Source organism: Papio anubis, chromosome 12 (assembly GCF_008728515.1).
Source record: "Papio anubis isolate 15944 chromosome 12, Panubis1.0, whole genome shotgun sequence".
In the NCBI taxonomy this organism is placed as follows: domain Eukaryota; kingdom Metazoa; phylum Chordata; class Mammalia; order Primates; family Cercopithecidae; genus Papio; species Papio anubis.
In genome coordinates this window covers 53,112,704-53,132,225 of record NC_044987.1, presented here as the reverse complement: position 1 = coordinate 53,132,225, position 19,522 = coordinate 53,112,704, and the positions used below count along the sequence as shown (strand labels likewise).

The 19,522-nt window shown below is 37.8% G+C and overlaps 2 long non-coding RNA genes across 3 annotated transcripts in view; both read right to left on the bottom strand.

The window, feature by feature from the left end:
• Window positions 1-19,522, bottom strand: part of LOC110741317 — a 2,275,404-nt gene that overhangs the window by 1,654,264 nt on the left and 601,618 nt on the right. The gene's annotated exons all lie outside the window — the stretch shown is intronic.
• On the bottom strand, window positions 13,573-18,672 carry LOC116269809. The gene is made up of 3 exons (XR_004177646.1): window positions 18,071-18,672; window positions 16,692-16,750; window positions 13,573-15,654 (listed from the first exon to the last, which is right to left on the bottom strand). It is a non-coding gene; the product is annotated as an uncharacterized LOC116269809 (long non-coding RNA).

The following is a 19,522-nucleotide window of genomic DNA, read 5'->3' as shown; positions in this document are numbered from 1 at the left end:
CTATATTTAAACCCTGGCTTTTTCTGTCTTTTGGGTTTGGGAAACTTACTTGGCTTTTTTTAAAGTTCAATGATCTCACTTAAAAAATAAAAATAGGAAATATAGCAGTTAATACTCAGGGTTTTGGGGCAAGTACCTCTATAAAATATGTAATACTGTGCCAGGCATATAGTAAAGCACTGAAAAGTAGTACCTGTAATTTTTTTTCGTTGACATGTTTCAATATTCTTATTGATCCTTATATCTTTTAATGGAGGTGGGGGATCATGTCTTTAATTGCTTAGAAAAGTACTAAGTGAAGCTTTTACTTCAGGTCAATAAAATCAAGCTCTGGGCTGGTGTAGTCACTTCACACTTAACTGAATTTTCTCTGTTCCAGAGAGCCTTTAAGTGTGGTTCTGGGGACTGAAATGGCAATGACTAAACATAATGGGAGGGTAGCCTTTCACCATTCCAATCTTCATATATATATATATATATATATATATATATATATATATATATATATGAATCTTCATATATATATATATGAATCTTCATATATATCCAATCTTCATATATATAGACTCATATATATATTCATATATGAATATATATATATGAATCTATACATATATATGTATGTATATAGAGAGAAAGAGAAGGTAGGGACCTGGTGGCTGAGGAGCTTCCAGCACAACCTCCTTGTCTCACCATCTTCAAAAGTCCTTGACACAGACACCCAGGAGCATTAAAAATAAATGGAAAATGTTGCCCATGCCTGTCTAAAGTAACTAAGTATAAGCACCTTTGAGGATTTCTGTGAGCCACTGAAATGGGTTTGAGATGGCTACATTTGTATTTGTCTTTATATTGTATTGCATTTTCATCTGACCGCAGCTCCTATAGATGCTGCTTCATGCTCCAAGTAGTTCAGCTAGTGAATTTGAAGAAGGCTTTTGAGATAGGCATCTTTTAACACTCAACCACTTTTTTTTTTTCACACCCTTTTTCTCTGGCCTCTCAAGGAATCATTTTCTTTTGCACTTGAAGGAGCTTTTGTTAAGTGGCCTGGAAGTGAGATTGCTGTGCATCCGTCATGGCAAAATTAATCCAGGAGTCAAAAATGCCAAAAAGGAACCAGTTGTTTCTATTCTGAACACTTCCTTCAGTGGTCTGAATGAGAAAGCAAAGTACTTCCTGCAGGCTTCCCTGTAGTTCCTTTGAGAGTTATCAATGCCTCCTTCTTCCAATCAAGGCCATCATCAAAGCTGAAGGGCGGCAAGTCCTTAACAAGCAGGAGACTGAATCTTACAAAACAAAAAAAATGGTAGCTGATCTCATCAGTTTCCAGAGAAACTGCAATTGAATTCTTCAGAAATTATACAAGAGAATCAATGATGCAGAGGAAAAATAATTCATAAACTGTCGAAAATGCACACACTCACAAAGCTTGCATTAGGGATAAAAGCATTAACTTTGGGGTCAGGTAATGGGGCCTCAAAGACTACTTCTCTATTACACATTCATGATGCTTGGGCCACTCAGTCTCTGAGCTTCAGTTTCCTCATATATAAATGGGAATAATAGTAACATGTTACGTATAAAGCTCACAAGAGTAATGATAAGTGGGGAATGTTTAGCATGAGGGGCAACAGATTAAAGACAACAATGGAAAATAGAAGAAAACTTATTTTAGTTGGACTTGTGCTGTAACAAATTTTGACCTTGATATAAAGCCTCCTCTGTGTCCTCATCTCTCCTCTCTTTGTATACTTTAGCATTGCACTTCCACTGCGCTGAGAGCAATACTTGCCTTGCTTACCTCCTTGCAATGGACTATAAGGTCTTTGAGGACAATGACCATGACTACCAATGCCTTTTTCAGCTTTCCATTAATGGTATCTGCATAGGGCCTGACATTGAGCAGCACTTAACAAAAACTAATTTGATAGATTCATTAAGCACTTTATGAATGGACATATCCTGTTTTGTGAACACAACAGAATATTTGAATTGCAAGGGCTCATCTATTTGATGCTTCTTGTACACATGTAATTTCTATGACACAAGAAAACTAATTATTTGGTCACATAGTAACTTGGAGGTGGACCCAGAATTACAATGTCTATCTCCAGTATCCTGAACATGGTGCTTTTTCTGCTGCATCACACTGCCTCCCTTCATTATGCTTCTTTTTATTTAGATGTCAGAAAATAAGAAATTAGGGTCTGTGTGGTTTCTTATAAAGAGCTGTTATGACTGATCTTTCTGTGTTTACATTTTTAGCATAAATCTTACAAAACAACTGCAATCTTTGCAGACAACTTTAACTAGGTGAAGTGTATTCTGGGAATGCTTGAATTCATTGTCAGAGTATTTTCTGACAAAGCACATGGACCAAAGATCTGACAAAATGCTAATCAAAGGCAAGGAGATGCTGGTACCTTCTAATGAAATCTATAAATGCATAGAGAAAAGTACAGTGTTACACTTAGGACTTGGATGGATTCTTTCATATGAATGCATATCAGAAGTTGCTATTGGTTAGTAAAAAATAATTTCATAGCTGATCTTAAAATATGTATGCAATTAAAAATGTATGAACCCCTATTTCATAGTACCAAATATAAATCATAAACTTAGATACCACTGATTCAGGATTTGTGATATGACAGAGAAAAGCTGATGTTTATGTATAAATTATCCTAGACAAAGAGCTGTTAGCAGGTTTGTTAATATTGTTACAGCAGTGCTTAAATTGCTTAGGTTAAGGTTTGAACTGTCCACTTAGTTAAAATGTCAGTTTTGAAGAAAGAGCTACTTATGTTTGAGTTCAGGTCTGTCCCTTAGTAACTGTATCTTGTGATAACCTTGTGGGTTTAATTGAATATTAACATACTCCTCTGTAAAATGGGAATGATACTAGTGACTTTGCATGCCTGAGAGGATGGTTGTGAAACACGAATTGGGTAATGTCAGTGCATTGTCAATGAAAAGATACCTATTCACATCACAGGATCAGTTCTAATTATCAGCAATAATAATGAGATAATGATTACAAATGATTATCTCTCACTAAGCATCTAGCCATGCCGTATGTTTTTGCTTGTTTTATGCTCTTGATATACATGAAAATATCAAATTTAAATTATGTACAATTGTCAACAAAATGCTTAACTCAGAGTTGTCTGATTTATACTAGCCTATTTTCTCATGAGTAGTGAGGTTTCCCCATATTCAGAATATGCCCCAGGATGGCCTGTGCTCATGGCATTTGCTGCCTTTCCCAAGTGTCTTTGTCCCTGCACAAGGATTATACAACTGTGTTCTCATAGATGTGAAAGTGGCCACATGATTTGCTTCAACCAGTAAAATGTGGATGAAAGTAACCTATTGTCATTTCAAGAGTAGAAGCTCAGAGTTTCCAATGTCTCTTTTTCATTCTCTGCCTCTGAACTACTAGTGCCCCCGAGAGAGGCTGGTTTGTCAGTTTTGGTCTCAGAGAAAGGACAGACAGAGCTGTACACGCCCCCAAATGAGCTTGATATAAAGCATAAATGATTTAAAAATATTAAGTCATTCAGATCCTGGGGTTGTTATCACAGCATAATTCAGCCTAAGGTGACTGAAACAGCTTTATAAGATACAGAACTATTTATGCTACCTCCTCCTTAAAATACTCTGTTATCTATGGTATAATGTTCAAATTCCATAGCACGGCACTTAAAAATTCTCATGCCCTGATTCCTGCCAAGGCTTCCCCAGCCTCACTGCCTGTGACTGCTCTCTCTCACACTACACCATCCAGCAGTTTCAGACTGTGGCTAGTACTCAGAAAGCTTCATGCTGAAACATGCTTCCATGTACGCACCTTGCTTTAAGTAATCTTAGAAGATCCCTGAAAGGAGTTTTCCTAAAAAACCCCGGCTCAAATCATTCTTTTTCAGGAAGTTGATGCTGTACCTCTTGATCTTCATAGAGATCAACAGTCCATTTTCTATATTCTTACTGCCTGTGTTTCCTTCTATAAATATACTTAGCAGAAAATTGCAAAAGTGTAATGATTTAACTTCTTGAGAGCAGACTTAGGATCACATTTCTTTCTCTGTTCCTGACAATGCCTAATACAATGTGAACAGTCAAGAAATACTGATTTACACTTCCTTCATTTTTCTTAAGGTGAGATAAAAAACACAAATTATATGTGTGAAATTAACGGATCCTTCTTCATGGCCTGAGGATGTTCCCATGTCTTTCTATGTCTGAGTTTCTGTCTCAGTAACAGCAATTTCTTGTACCAGAAAGCCATTTGAAATCATCAAATGAAGCATTAAAAGTAGGAGCTATTAATCACCTTCCACATGATTTACAAACATATTTTATTAGCTCTCCTTAAGTCCCACTGGGCAAGTATTAATAGGAGTTTATTGACAGAAATCTTTTAAAACATAGTTTTCTCATTTGAAAATAAAATTAATGTGTCAGAATGTAGTTGAAATGTTCTGACCTTTTCTATTTAATCTATGTTAGCTCAGTGACATCCTCTCACCCTTATAATTCCCCCCTGAACCCTGTGCTCATGGGAACAACGCTCCAGAGTTGCATTAGTCATACATTTGGGGAGAAAAATAAGAATTTTCCAAGTCACGCTCTTGTAGGGACCTTGAAGCCAAGGATTACTTTTCAGCCTTCATTGAGAATCCCTCCTTAACGTGTAACTGCCAGCACTGCACATTCCTAAAACATTCCTATCAAACACAGGCATTATGAGGCCCACTTTTTAGATGAAAATTATGAGGCCCAGTTGCTCTTTCTTGGTACCCAACCTGGCAAGCCAGGTGTATGACAGGACAAGTTTGGTGACAGACACAAGGGATTAACAGAGTGGCACTGGACTTAAAGCTCTGCCCTCAGAGACATCCAGACCAATAGGAAGAGTGCCTCAAAGAGTGAGAAAACAATTGTTCTTCCCAGTGTTATAACAAACTGTCCAAATCAAGTGTGGGGGACAGAGCACAGAGAGCAAACTATTGTGGCTGCCATTAGGGTAGAGAAAGGGAGAGAAGTGGATGAGGGAAAGGGAAAGTCATGTGATACCAAACTGGACTTTGATGGATTAATAGTACCATGGGGATGTGACAGAAGATACCACGTGTGCAAAGGCATGAGAATATATAAAGGACAGTATGTTTGTGAACAATGCATGGCTTATCTCTAAATCAAACAGAAGGAGGGTATAATAATGTAGATGAGGATTCAAGAACATAGTCTCTCACCCATGCTTGCTGCTGTTGGAATCCTGCCTACACAACCCTTCGACTAAAAGCACTGTCACAATGGATGGATTGTAGATTTCAGCAGAATTTGTAAACTTGAGAAAAAGGCAGCTCAATCTTAAGAGAGAAGAGAAATATTCCAAAATTCTACAAAAGCAGGCCCCATCTTTCTATCCAAATTAGTTACCACTGTCATCAAAATTTTTTGCTTAAAAGACGCAGACCAGCACAACACACATACACACACACACACACATACCCACACACAGACTACTACAATGTTTCCAATTAAGGAATGGTTAATCAAATAATAGTACTCTCACAAGATGGGACATTATGTGACAATTTTAATGACATAGACATATTTACAATGTAATATTTAAAACATATAGAAATAAAACTGTAAACAGTGGGATTCCATCCTATAAAAAAGCAGGCATAAACATAAATTGTTTTAAAAATTAGAAGGGAGCATACTAAAATTGCACAACAGATCTTTCTGGGTAGGACGTCTCTGAGTGTTTTTGTTTTGTTTTGTTTTGTTTTGTTTTGAGATGGAGTCTTGCTCTGTTGCCCAAGCTGGAGTGCAGTGGAGCAATCTCAGCTCACTGCAACCTCTACTTCCTGGATTTAAGTGCTTCTCCTACCTCAGCCTCCTGAGTAGCTGGGACTACAGGCACATGCCACCATGCCCAGCTAATGTTTGTATTTTTAGTAGAGACGGGTTTCACCATGTTGACCAGGATAGTCTCAGTCTCTTGACCTCGTGATCCACCCGCATTGGCCTCCCAAAGTGCTGGGATTACAGGAACGAGTCACCACGCCCAGCCTTGAGTGATTTTTTAAATTTATTTTTTCATAGGCTCTGTGTTCACCATTTTTTTTCTGAAATAAGCATGTATGTTTATAATCACACACATAGAAAATACACATTGCTAAAAATGAACTATAAAATACAGAGGTGAGTGTCATAGTTTGACCTTGATAAGATTCATTTTTCTTACAGTAGGCAAGGCAGTCCACTCACCAGAGTTAAAACATTCTCATTGGAAATAATTGAATCTTATTATCAAGAGTGCTTCATGAAATGCTTATGATTTACCCTGATCAACCCTTCAAATGTGTTTCTACTTCAAGAATTGCCTTAACGCCTTACACAGTGCAGGACTTGGTTGACCTTTTATAGGATTAAAGGACCATATAATTAACGTTTTTTATATACAGAGTTAAAACTTCATGAAAACGTGAGGTGAAATGCCAAGACTTAATTTGCAGAATCCTTTCCTACTTCTCATCATGAACTACTAAGGCATAGTCTCTTGCTCTCTTCCTCCCAGGCACATTGCTTCTGACCAGAACATGATTTGCTCAGTGCATCCAGGTAGCTCATTCAGAAGGCAAGCACAGCAAGAATTTTAGAAGCGTGGAGCCAAAGGAGAATGGGTCAGGTTCAAGCTCCTGGGCGTGACAAGCTCCTCGGCTCTCTGACTCTGGAGTCAGACAAACCTAAACTCAAATCTCAGCTCTGTACTTACTAGCACCATAAGTGTAGGCAAAGTATTAAATTTCTAAGCCTCAGTTACCTTACATTTAAAATGGAAATAATAGGCCAGGCGCGGTGGCTCACGCCTGTAATCCCAGCACTTTGGGAGGCCGAGGCAGGTGAATCACGAGGTCAGGAGATGGAGACCATCCTGGCTAACACGGTGAAACCCCCATCTCTACTAAAAATACAAAAAAATTAGCTGGGCGTGGTGGCAGGCGCCTGTAGTCCCAGCTAATCGGGAGGCTGAAGCAGGAGAATGGCGTGAACCCGGGGAGGTGGAGCTTGCAGTGAGCCCAGATCGCACCACTGCACTCCAGCCAGGGCGACAGAGCAAGACTCTGTCTCAAAAATAAATAAATACATAAATAAAATAAAAAAAATAAAATGGAAATAATAATGATTGTACATCGTAGGGTCATTCAGAAGCTTGATTAAGACTGTGCCCATAAATCATCCTGGAATATTTTTAAGGGCATAGTAAATATTTGTTGACTTATTAAACACTCTTCCTATGTAGTCCATGTTTATGCTTCCATCTGTGGGTCATGCCATTCTCCCCGCTGCCCCTGTCCTTTTTCCCACCTCCTGTTCCCTCAGTCTAAGCCATGTGGAAATACTGGACACTTCTTCAACATCCTACTATTTACTGCTTACAGTCAAAGCTATTGGTATTTTCCAAAATCCTGTCTCCTCACCTTCCACAATAATAGAATTTTCACTATACAAATGGCCTCCAGGAGCATACACCACAAATCCCAGCCTTCTTTGTTGCTATAGGTTTTGGGAGATGTGATATAAAAGAAAGCTTAGTGGGATGACTTCCCAAAGTGATCTTTAAGAGAGAGCTAGGGTACATACTTCAACCCATCCCTTTTCCCTCCTTTTCTTTAAACTGCTGCCTAAATACAGATAACAATTTGCACCAAGGAAATGAGGGTCACACCCAAAGATAGTAGAGAGGTGAGTTGGAAAAACACCTGAGGACTGTACCAGCTTGAACTTTATGTGAGACAGAAATGAATGTCTCTCTTGTGTAAACCACTATTACTTGCTATTTTTCTGCTAGTTACAGCTAAGCCTAGTCCTGCTTGACAGAGTGCCAAGCTCTTTTCCCATGCCGGTATTTCTGCCTAGAATGCTATTCCTTGGATCTATATTTCACAGAAGATTTCTACCATTTTCTATGAGGATGCAGTTCAAGTATTGCTTCCTGTGGATTCCTTCCTGGGTTCCACAGGCCAGGCAAGACTCGGCAGGTACATCATCTCTGTGATGGTAATTATCACCTTGCATTTTAACGATTACTTTTCTTGTTTGTCTCCCTCTCTACGCTGTGAGATCCTTAGGGCTAGGTGTTGTGCCTCATTTATTTTGTGATTACACATGCCCTTAGAGAGGCTGGTCCGTGGTAGACATGCAGTAAACCTCTGAATTAATGAAGTGGTTAAATAAACGACTGGCAAAAAAAAAAAAAGTAAAAGAAAAAGAATTACTGAGAATTTCTCTATCACTATTCAGCTACGGTCCTCATCTCACTCATTTTTTTTTTTTTTTTTATCCACCCATCCCCTCCCGCAGCAATAGAAAGGAGTTGTTTCTGCACTGAGGAACAATTGCCTTCAGAGTTCCTTAGTCACATCAGAATGCCCTCCTCCAAGCTTTGCTGTAAATTCTTATTGATTTTTCTAACCAGAAATCTCAGCTCCACTGATGTGCCTGCAAAGGAAGGTAAGAGGAACAGTGTGAAATCTATCCCCTACCTAAATCTTCATTACCTTCTGCTGTTCTTGTTCCAAGATGATTCAATTACATATTATGTTCTCAGGTTGTTTTTTTTTTTTTTTTTTAACTTTAGGGTTGCTTATGAAAAATTAAACTAGTTACATGAAAGAGATTATATTGCTGTTCTTCTACATCTCACAAAAAAATGAATAATCAGACACCAGAATAGACCAATACAAGTTATTTTTATTTAAACTTCAGATTAGTTTATTGGTGGGGCTTATGTACTTGTACATTGCTAAAACAAGTTTTCCTAAAATATCAATACAAAAATGTTATTAGATCTTCTTTCGAGGTCTTATTTCCTCCAATCTACAGATATAAATTGCTTTCTAAAGACTCTCTTTACATTACCAAATAATCCATATTGCTTAAATTTTTGTATGTGGTAAACACAACCCTGTCTGTATTACTACACTCAGGCATGTTTAAATTCAGATTCAATTGGCTTCCATTGTGGTGGCTTCAGTCAACTGAAAAGGGATTTTAATCTCAAATATATGCTTTCAATGGTTCAAAGGATTTTAGAATTTAACTCTACTTTTTCAGTTGGCTCTTCAAGTGATATGGGGATGGGTGAGGAGAACACAGGCTCATCTTAATTATAACATAATTCAAAATGAACCATTTGTAGCCATGATTCTCAAAGCCCCTAAGCAGTGCAAACTGGTTAGCATCAACTCTTTATAGACTAGCGGCTGTCTATTTATACAGTGTTTGTATTTTGAGTCTTAAAGTCATTAAGTTCAATTTAATACATTTTTTGAGCACCTACTTGACGTCAGTGCTTGCCAGGTAGTGGGGGAACTCTCTGAGATAAACACAGTACAGTTTAGTTAGATACAACACAGTCTGGCCAATTATAAGGGGAAAGGCAAAGTTCAATGAGCAACATGGAAGGAGCACCTAACTCAGTGGTGGCTGATTAAAGACACACTTTCCAGAAGACCTACTATTTTCCTTGAAATTGTGAAGACACAATGCACATGCAAAGCAGTAAAGAGGAAGAGTGCTCCAGACAGAAGAAGATTTGAGGGGAAAGAGATGAGGCTGGAAATATAGGAACCTTCTAAGTTATTTAGCATCAATTCCATTTTGTAGCTTTGTACCTGGATCAGTTTAGTCTGCAGGTCTCCTGCTACGTGGTAAGTAGGCATGTAGACTCTAGAGTCAGGCCACTTAGGTTGGAAACCCAGCTCTACTACTTCAATGATTCATTTATCTGTTCATTAATCAGCAATCATTTATTGATTGTCCACTATGTTCCAGGGATTGTTCAAACACAAGATACAACAGTGAACAAAACTGATGAAACCCTTGTCATCATGTAGCTTATAATCTAGTAGGAGGAGGTAAACAACATGAATAACCACAATATTTGGTACTTTAGGGCAGGATGTAACTGGGAGTATAGTGGAAGAGAGCCCTGGTGTTACGATTTTAAGTAGAGTGGTTAGGATAGTCATCAATGAGAAGGTGACATTTGAGCAAAGACTAGAAAGAAGTGATATAATTCATTGTGCAAAGGTGTTTTTTTTTCTTTCTTTCTTTGTATTTTGAGACAGAGTCTTGCTCTGTCTCCCATGCTGGAGTGCAGTGGCCTGATCTCAGCTCACTGCAACCTCCGCCTCCCGGGTTCAAACGATTCTCCTGCTTCAGCCTCCCGAGTAGCTGGGACTACAGGCGTCTGCCACCACACCCGGCTAATTTTTATGTTTTTAGCAGAGACAGGGTTTCACCAGGCTGGTCTCGAACTCCTGACCTTGTGATCCGCCCGCCTTGGCCTCCCAAAGTGCTGGGATTACAGGTGTGAGCCACCGCACCCAGCCTGATTGTGCAAAGATCTTAAGGTAAAATTGTGACCAGCTCTATAACCTTGGGCAAGTTAACATGTCTCTGATTCAGTTTCCTCTGTTAAATGCAAACAGTAATAATAATAATAATAATAATAATAATAATAATAATAATAATGTCATAGGGTTGCTGTGATAATTAAATGAGTTAGTGTATGTATCTATTCCTAGAACAGTGTCTGACACAGAGTAAGCATTATCTAAGTCCTTGCTACTATAACCGTTATTTTCATGCTATTTTTAAACTGGGTCTCTGGTGCTGCTTCTTTCCTTGTAAAATGTCTGCACAGTTGTCCCTGTTTCCTTTCTTTGCCTCACTGTTAGAGAGCTGCTTCAACAGCAAGACTTATCACTCAGTGTCCAGTGTATGTCCCTAATCTGTTATCTTCACACGGTCTCCACTGCCATTGGCCTAATCTAAGGTGTTCTGTATTACCCAAAAGCCTCACAGTTTGTCTCCTTGCCTCCTTTCTTGTTCTACTACAGACAGCTCTTCATGCAGTGTTATCTTTTAAATGCAAAGCAAATCATGTTTCTTTCCTGCTTAAAACATTCAAGCTTCCCCTTGCATTAAAGATAAAATTCAAACTTATTCTTTCATTCTGCAAAGCCCTATGTGGTCTGGTCCCTATCTCCCTCTGCTCCAGCCAAACTGACCTTGTCCTGGTTACTTGAAAGGGCTGTGCTTGTTCCTTCCGTGGGGCATTTCCTCTTGCTGTTCCCTCAAATTAGAATGGTCTCACTTATATTTGCATAGCTGGTGCTTCCCTGCTATTCAAGCATTAGCTTAAAAGTCATCTCTTCAGAGAGTCTTTCAGTGACCACTCAATCTAGAGGCAATCTCCAGTCACTCTCCATTACATTAGCCTGAATTGTTTTCTTCGTGGGGTTCTCTTTCTATTTGTTTATCTGGTTCTTCACCTCTAGATTGCAAGAACATGAATTTTCTCTGACTTGCTCATCATCATTTTCCTAGGACCCAGCACTGTAACTGGCCCTGTTGAATGAATGAATGAATGAATGAATGAATGAATTAAAGGTGTTGTCTTAGCTGAAGACTCAGAGATGGGTAAGACACTGAGGCTTCTCTCAGATCAGATTATGCATACAAACTGATGCTGGCAATCATTATAGAGACAAGGAGGGCACCCTCATCTATCAGGTATTTAAGTTTCACAGTCACAACAGACGGCTTTGGGTTCTGCTATTCCTTACCAGTGCATATATTTAAAAATATATTTCGTTTCCTGAATGTGTTCTGTTGATTCTACCTCACTATCTTTGTACATGTTTGGAATACATTTTCCTACTTTGTCCACCTGGAAAATTCCAAGTATTACTAAAGAACTAACTTAAATATCACCTGCTATAAAATTATTTTTCTGAACCACCTGCTTTATGGAACCACTGGAATTCCTGCAAACTTCAACTTCGGGGCTTCTCATGCCACGCTACGATTATTTATCTACAGACATTTCTTTCTGTTCCAACCTATGAATGCTCTTAGAGTAGGGAACATATGTTAAAAATCTTTGTATACATAATGCTTCATGTCATAGGTGCTCAGTGCTTGGTTAATGGGTTAATGAAAGGACAGATTTTTTTGCTATTTGTCTCATGTACTACAATAGCATTAAAACAAGTGTGCTGATATGATCGAGTCTAGACCCAGAACCTGGGGTGTGAACAGGTACGCTGTTTTTAAAACAAAAGACTACATATCTTTGTAATTGGAGTAGACTGGCGCTGAATAAAACTATGACACAGAAGTGGGCTTGATAGAATAGAGCTTTGAAGATTGAACTCATGTTTCATTTTAGAATGGGGTACTGTCGTCTCAATTACTTAATCAATAGATGAACTGACATGCTTCAGGACAATTACAATTTATCCTAAAGCTAAAATTAAATATTATGGAATAAAATGTAGTCTTGTGTCACAACTGTCTATATGTGATGTAAATAAAGACATATAAATCTCTCTCTCAGTCTTTAAAATGGGTCATAAAAATATGCAGTTCAAATCTAGGTAACAAAAATGGAACAAAATTTATGGCATAACTAGTTTATAATATAATCTTTAAAAATTTAAGATATTTATAGGCACAAATGAAGTCAAATTTATACCAAAAATGTGAAGCATAAATTATGGCAATACTTATCAATTTTAGTCATGTTGTAAACACTTTCATTTAATTATATCAAATGTCTTTCAGAAAAATAACTTAAGGTGATTTACAAAAGTCATAATACCCCCCCCCAGAAAAACAGATAAGTTAGAAAAATTAGAATTATAGACTTTTTCTAAAAAATATATTTTTAGTTATTTTGGAATTATTACTGGCACTATGAGGTAAAAGTAAAATTTGACTGTTTCCTGTTAGCAATGGCAAAAATAGTAACATAATAATGTATGTATCTCTATCAGAAAAAAGAATGCTTGCTTCAAGAACAGAAAAAGTTTTCCTAACATTAATTCTAAAGTAAGCCTGTCACCTATAAAAGTTGATATAAGGTAGATCATGTGGCCTAAAGAATAATATTCCAGGAATTAATGAAGAAAAATCTCAACAACAACAACAGTAATAAAGACAGCAAGGATGCCGTTTCTAGGATACTCATGTGATACCTAGCCTATGCCTGGCTGTATTCTAGGGACTTTATAAGATAGTATTTGCCTTTATTCTCTATTATCTTTCAAAGTCACCATTTTTAAGGGAGAAAAGTGTTCAAAATGACACAATAACATTTTGAATACTTTTCTGACTCTAAGGTTTATGCATTTGCCACCATAACATGGTGGTAATAAATGTAGAGGTGGTTCATAGTGAAGCAGGAAAAGGGTCTGGAGGCAGGGAACCTAAGGAACTCCTAGAACTCAATTAAGGAAAAACCCGAACCACCTTCTTCTTCTTTTTTTTTTTTTTGAGACAGAGTCTGGTTCTGTCATCTAGCCTGGAGTGCAGTGGTGTGATCTAGGCTCACTGCAACCTCTGCTTCCTGGGTTCAAGCAATTCTCCTTGTCTCAGCCTCCCAAGTAGCTGGGATTACAGGTGTGCACCACCACGCCCAGCTAATATTTGTATCTTTAGTAGAGACAAGGTTTCACCATGTTGACCAGGCTGGTCTTGAACTCTTGACCTCAAGTGATCCAACTGCCTTGGCCTCCCAAAGTGCTGGGATTATAGGCGTGAGTCACCAGGCCCAGTTGGAAAAACCCAAACCTTCTAAGCCCACATAAATAAATTTGTAACTTCATATCATCTATTGCAGGAAACATAATCTTCACATGCTTAGGGTGTACACCAAGTAAATAACTTTGTAACTGTACTTCATCCTCTTCATTTACATAGGGGATACACAAAGAAACCAATGGGAAACTTCTAGAGGGATTTAAACCCCAGAAAATTCTGTAAGCAGCACTCTTGAGCTGCTTGCTTGGGCCCCTTCTCACCCTGTGGAGTGTACTTTCGTTTTCAATAAATCTCTGCTTTTGTTGCTTCATTATTTCCTTGCTTTGTTTGTGCGTTTTGTCTGATTCTTTGTTCAAAATGCCAAGAACCTGGACGCCCTCCACCAGTAACAGTAGTTCAGATTATAAAATTAAAGCAAAAGTCATCAAGTACAACTTACTGGGAATTATGCTAATCTATTTTAAAATGTTGCTTTCTTCTGCTTGTAAGTTGCTACCTGGATAATACTTAGATATCCTGTAGTATATGGATACCATTCACCACCCTTCTTCCTTCCTTTCATGAGCAGCTGGACAACCACACACTTTGCACTTGTACTCTGACAGCATCATGAACTGCCAATATGCAAACTGAAGCTCAGTACTGCTGCACAATCACTATGCTAGGTATTCATATCTCATTTAACCTCACTATGAAGGGCCATTATTCTGTTACTATTATTGTTTCAACAAATACTGAGTGCATATTTACAGTATTCTGGGAACCATACTATGTATGTAACCACATGCTTTACAAAAATGAAAGTGGAAGTGTCAACAGTTATTACACGAGTTGAAAATCCTACCCAACAATTTAGCCATACACCTCGATTACTTGTATGAACAGTGGGCAGTTTAATCTCTATGGGAAATATTCAATAATGTTTTTGACATTTATAAACTTTTGCATAAAGTACACAGAAATGGACAGAGTAATGAATTTATAATATGTATACTCAAACTTCCATCATTTATGCTTTCCCCAAACCACTAATTATCACAATTGCCAAGCCAGACCCAGCCATTTTACACACACTGAGACAGGACAAGTAAAAACTATCATTTATTTGGGGAAGATGACTTGGTGACATTAATGCACCGATTAACATATTTTCTAAAAATAAAAGAGTGTAAAAGGGCATAAGTAATTTTCTGGTTTGCTTCATGGAAGAATTAATGCTTATCTATAACAGAAGATCAACATTTTTTAACCAAGAAATCTTAAATTGCATGGAAATTGTACTTCAAATATCATCTATCCTGGAATGTTGCAATTTGTGAAACTTGCTTTGGCGTTTTCACCACTGGGTTTGTGAAGGAAATGTCTTATAATCAGCGGTAGAAATGTGCTTCTAAAAAGCCTTACAGAAAATACATCCTCAGGAAGATCTTAGAACAGGTACTGTAAGCTCCCCAATTGCAATTTCCAGCATTAAAGAGCATTGTTATTGATGTTTTACACTTCACCTAACTAACCACAAAAGGTGAGAACCCTTCCACCTAAAATACTCAGAGTCACTGCTCCTTGGCTCTTCTCTTTCACTTACCTGATGTGTGGCTTTGGAATTTAAGTCTAATTGTCCTCAGTTGGAAGTAAATAGCAAATTCTTTCAAGGAGGAAGTAATACACAAAGTTATAAATGCCTGAATCTTGCACTCTCCAGCACCTGCTGCTACCTACAGCAACTCCACCCTGGTTGTAATGGGCAGTTTCTTCAGAGGGCTAGTATGCTTGTTGCATTCTTGAAACCATATTTTTAATGTATTTATCCAAAAAAGACTAGGTGGCACTGAGTTACCATTACACATAGATCACCAAAGAGGTTATTTCATAGCAGGGATTTATTTTATGTTGTCAAAATGAGAGAATACTCTAAATAAATTGAAACTGGACTTTATTGGTTTCTCTCTTCCAAGAAGAGGAAATTATTTTGCTGGAGTGATGTAGGATCATGAAGGCAGTGTTATTACTCCTCTGGATGTTCTGTTTAGTAGTCAGGGAAAGGAATGAAATTAACATTTATTGAGTTCTGTATAGAAGCTGGGTACTGTAGTAGGCATCTATACGGATTATATTTAATTGAATTTCCATAACAATCCTGAGAGGTTTGTGTCATAATTCTTATTCTTTACTCTCTCTCTCTCTCTCTATATATATATATACACACACACACACACACACACACACACACACATATATATATATATATATATATTTTTTTTTTTTGAGACGGAGTTTTTGCTCTTGTCGCCCAGGCTGGAGTTTTGCAAAGGCACAATCTCGGCTCACTGCAACCTCTGCCTCCCGGGTTCAAGCAATTCTCCTGCCTAAGCCTCCCAAGTAGCTGGGATTACAGATGCATACCACCATATCCGGCTAATTTTTGTGTTATTAGTAGAGACAGGGTTTCACTATGTTGGCCAGGCTGCTTTCGAACTCCTGACTTCAGGTAATCCACCCACCTCAGCCTCCCAAAGTGCTGGGATTATAGGCGTGAACCACCGTGCCCGGCCTCTTATTCTCTACTATAAAATACTAGTAGCGTCTTTATATCTAAGTGCACAGATCAGCCATGTTGGTCAATATGTTATTTATATGCATTACATTTAATTACTGTAATGGTCTGATTTGTTGAGAGTGTCTATGTAAGAGAAAAAAGGGGTGATCACTCTTAGTTCCAACAAAAATAATTTAGCAGTCATTTCTAGGACCTAGGTAAGTGACAATTTTAATTTAGCAAGCAGAAACCAAATCAAGTACATTATCATCTGCATAGATAACACCTATATGGGCAAGCATAAATTGGTTAACTTAGAGCAAATTATATGTAAGGTAGAACAAACATAATAAGGAACTAATATAATTCTGCTGTTTGGCAGAATAGTCTAACTTGTATTCCAGTAGACAGCAAGTTTTCCAGAGCAAATGTAAAAAATCAATGAACTTGAGATTTAAATAAATACAAGAAAAACTATCATGGGCTTTCACTATTCAAGGAATATTGATACAAACATTTCTACCTCCATGACAAGTCTACTCTTTAAAGGCTTGGGTATCCTCAATGATATCTTCAAAATACCTTAGGGAGAGAAAACAAGAAACTTCCTTAAGATTAAATAATAACCCTGAGTCCTGAATTCTGGTTTGCCAAATAACATTCTGAAAATAAAATCCTGGGGCCAGGATCAACACAATGGCCTATAAAAGCAGCATTTCTGTCCGCAGGACAGGACACCCTGGGTGAGACAGGAAAACACTCTCTCTCTCTCTCTCTCTCACACACACACACACACACACATACACACACACACACACACACACTACACAGACCTCTGTCTCCTAGAAAGATGGAAAGACTGTCAATCTGAAATCTGTGTCAACAGTAACACTGTCACCAGAACTCAGATGATAATGAACTCCTCAGAGGTGTTTCCTTGCATTCCTACCAAATAGCTCACATCATCCTTGCCAACAGGATCTTAATTTTTTTTCTGCTATGAATAAGTGTGTCTGAAAGGGGATGACAGGCCAATGAGCTCCTCCCCAGACCCATATTGTGGATCTTGGTTAGGGGAAACCAGCCATAGTAACTCCCTTCCCCTTGTCTAGTGATTTCCTTAGACCTGGCAGGATGATGCAAAACTGGCCAATATATTGTGGGAATCCCGGTGGAAGGTTTCTTGGAAGTTCTACCTGCTTTGCTAAAAAGGTAGACAAAACAGATGTGTATTTTCTGTCTGTGGTCAACGCCATGTGCGCATAATGTTGGGAACAGTCACCTTGAAGCCATGCAGGAAGCCACAGTGAAAGGACAATGAAATAAGCTGAGAAATGTACAGAGAGACAGGGAGAACCTGCTTAGTGACTGATCCTTGTAGCAGTCCTACCAGCAATCCCTTGTTATGTGAGCTAATAAATTTCTGTTATTTTAGTTGGAGTGTGTATCATCTGAAGCTTATTGAGAACTACTTGACAGAGGGTCCTGCTGGCCTTCCTTAGGCAGCCACCCTCTTTATCACATAAGATGCTGTCCACAATTCATGTTATCTTCATTTCTCAGATGCCTAAATTGAAGAACCAATGTATAAGGGTGTTGTTAACATTTGCCAAGGGAGGTTGCAGAACTAATAATCTAACTGAAATGGCACTGACTCCAAGGCAATACTTTACTACTACATCATGCTTGCATATACAATAAAAGGGTTGGTGACTATTTGAGGAAACTAGATATAAGAAGTCCCAGAGTTCATAAAATGGATATAAATGTATATATCTTTTGGAACCAAATCATGAAGTCAAAGAAATTCTAGGAGCCTCCAAATAATGGACAGATATTGTGAATGTAACAATCCCTTGGAAATTGTGCTGTAGTAGAGATAATGTTATCTGTGAAACTTACCCTGTTTTCTTCCAACATAGAAGAGGACTGCATATCCCAGTCTTCCTCTTTCCTCACTTGAGTCATGTGTTTAAAATGGAAGAAGCCTAAAATATAACAATCTGTGAAAAGGACAATTGCTTTGGAGTTATTGATTTCTGTGTGTGCAAAGGAAATGTCTTATAATAAGTACAAGAAATGTGCTCTTTGCAGGATTACAGGTCTTATACTCTCAAAACAGGTAACATCTCAGAACAAGTAAGGCAAACATCCTAAATACAATTATCTAGCATTAAAGAAATTTAAAATTGATACTTTATTACCTCATCGCCCACATCAAATTCATTGTCAAAATTAATTTTATTCAAATAATACCAAGCTGGTTACCTTCATAGAACTTCTATTCTAATATGGTACACAAGTAAGGAAGAAATAAAAAAAGGTAGAATAAATTAGCTAGTATTAATTTGTAAAGAAAGAAATTAATGGATGCAAAGGGGTATCACTTGCAGAATGGCAGATACTGAAAATTTGTGATAGGGCTGACTTGGAAATCTGTACACTGAAACTGACTTTTTTTTTTTTTTTTTTGACACGGAGTTTTGCTCTTGTCTCTCAGGCTGGAGTGCAGTGGCATGATCTTGGCTCACTGCAACCTCTGGCTCCTGGGTTCAAGCGATTCTCCTGCCTCAGCCTCCCGAGTAGCTGAGATTACAGGCACATGACACCACTCCCAGCTAATTTTTGTATTTTTAGTAGAGACGGCGTTTCACCACTTTGGCCAAGTTGGTCTCGAACTCCTGACCTCAGGTGATCTGCTTTGTTTGATATCACACAAAGTTCATTTTGTTTGATATTAATATAGGGACTATATCAACTCCAGATTTCTCTTAGTTAGAGATTACATGTTATGTGTTTTTTTCCCCTTTCAATAATTTTTAACTTAACTGTGTCTTTATAGTTAAAGAGAGTTTCTTATAACAAGAGTGTGGTTTGGTCTTGCTTTTTAATCCAGTGTGACGATCTTCCCTTTTTTATTTGGGTGTTTAGACCATTTAGACATAATTATTTATATGGCTGGACTTATATCTTACTAATGATTACTGTAACCCCATCGGCTCTTCGTTCCTTTTCTTTCCTGTTTCCTTGTCATCTTGTTGATTCACAAATTCATTTCGCCTTTAAGATTTTATTTTAACGACTTGTTCATTAATTAAAACTTTGTTGTTATTATTTTAAATAGTTGCTCTAAAATTTGTCATATATATATTTAAATTATCATAGTTTATTTTTAAATAATACATACCACTTTATGTGTAATGGGAGGTGCTTCAGATATTTGACTTTCATTTCCTTATGTTTGATTTATCAACCTATATAGCATTTCTGGTGCCTCTGTTTCCTTTGTGCATTTCCTACCTTCTATTTAATACAATTTTCCTCTGGTCAAAAACTTCCTGTATAGTCCTCATA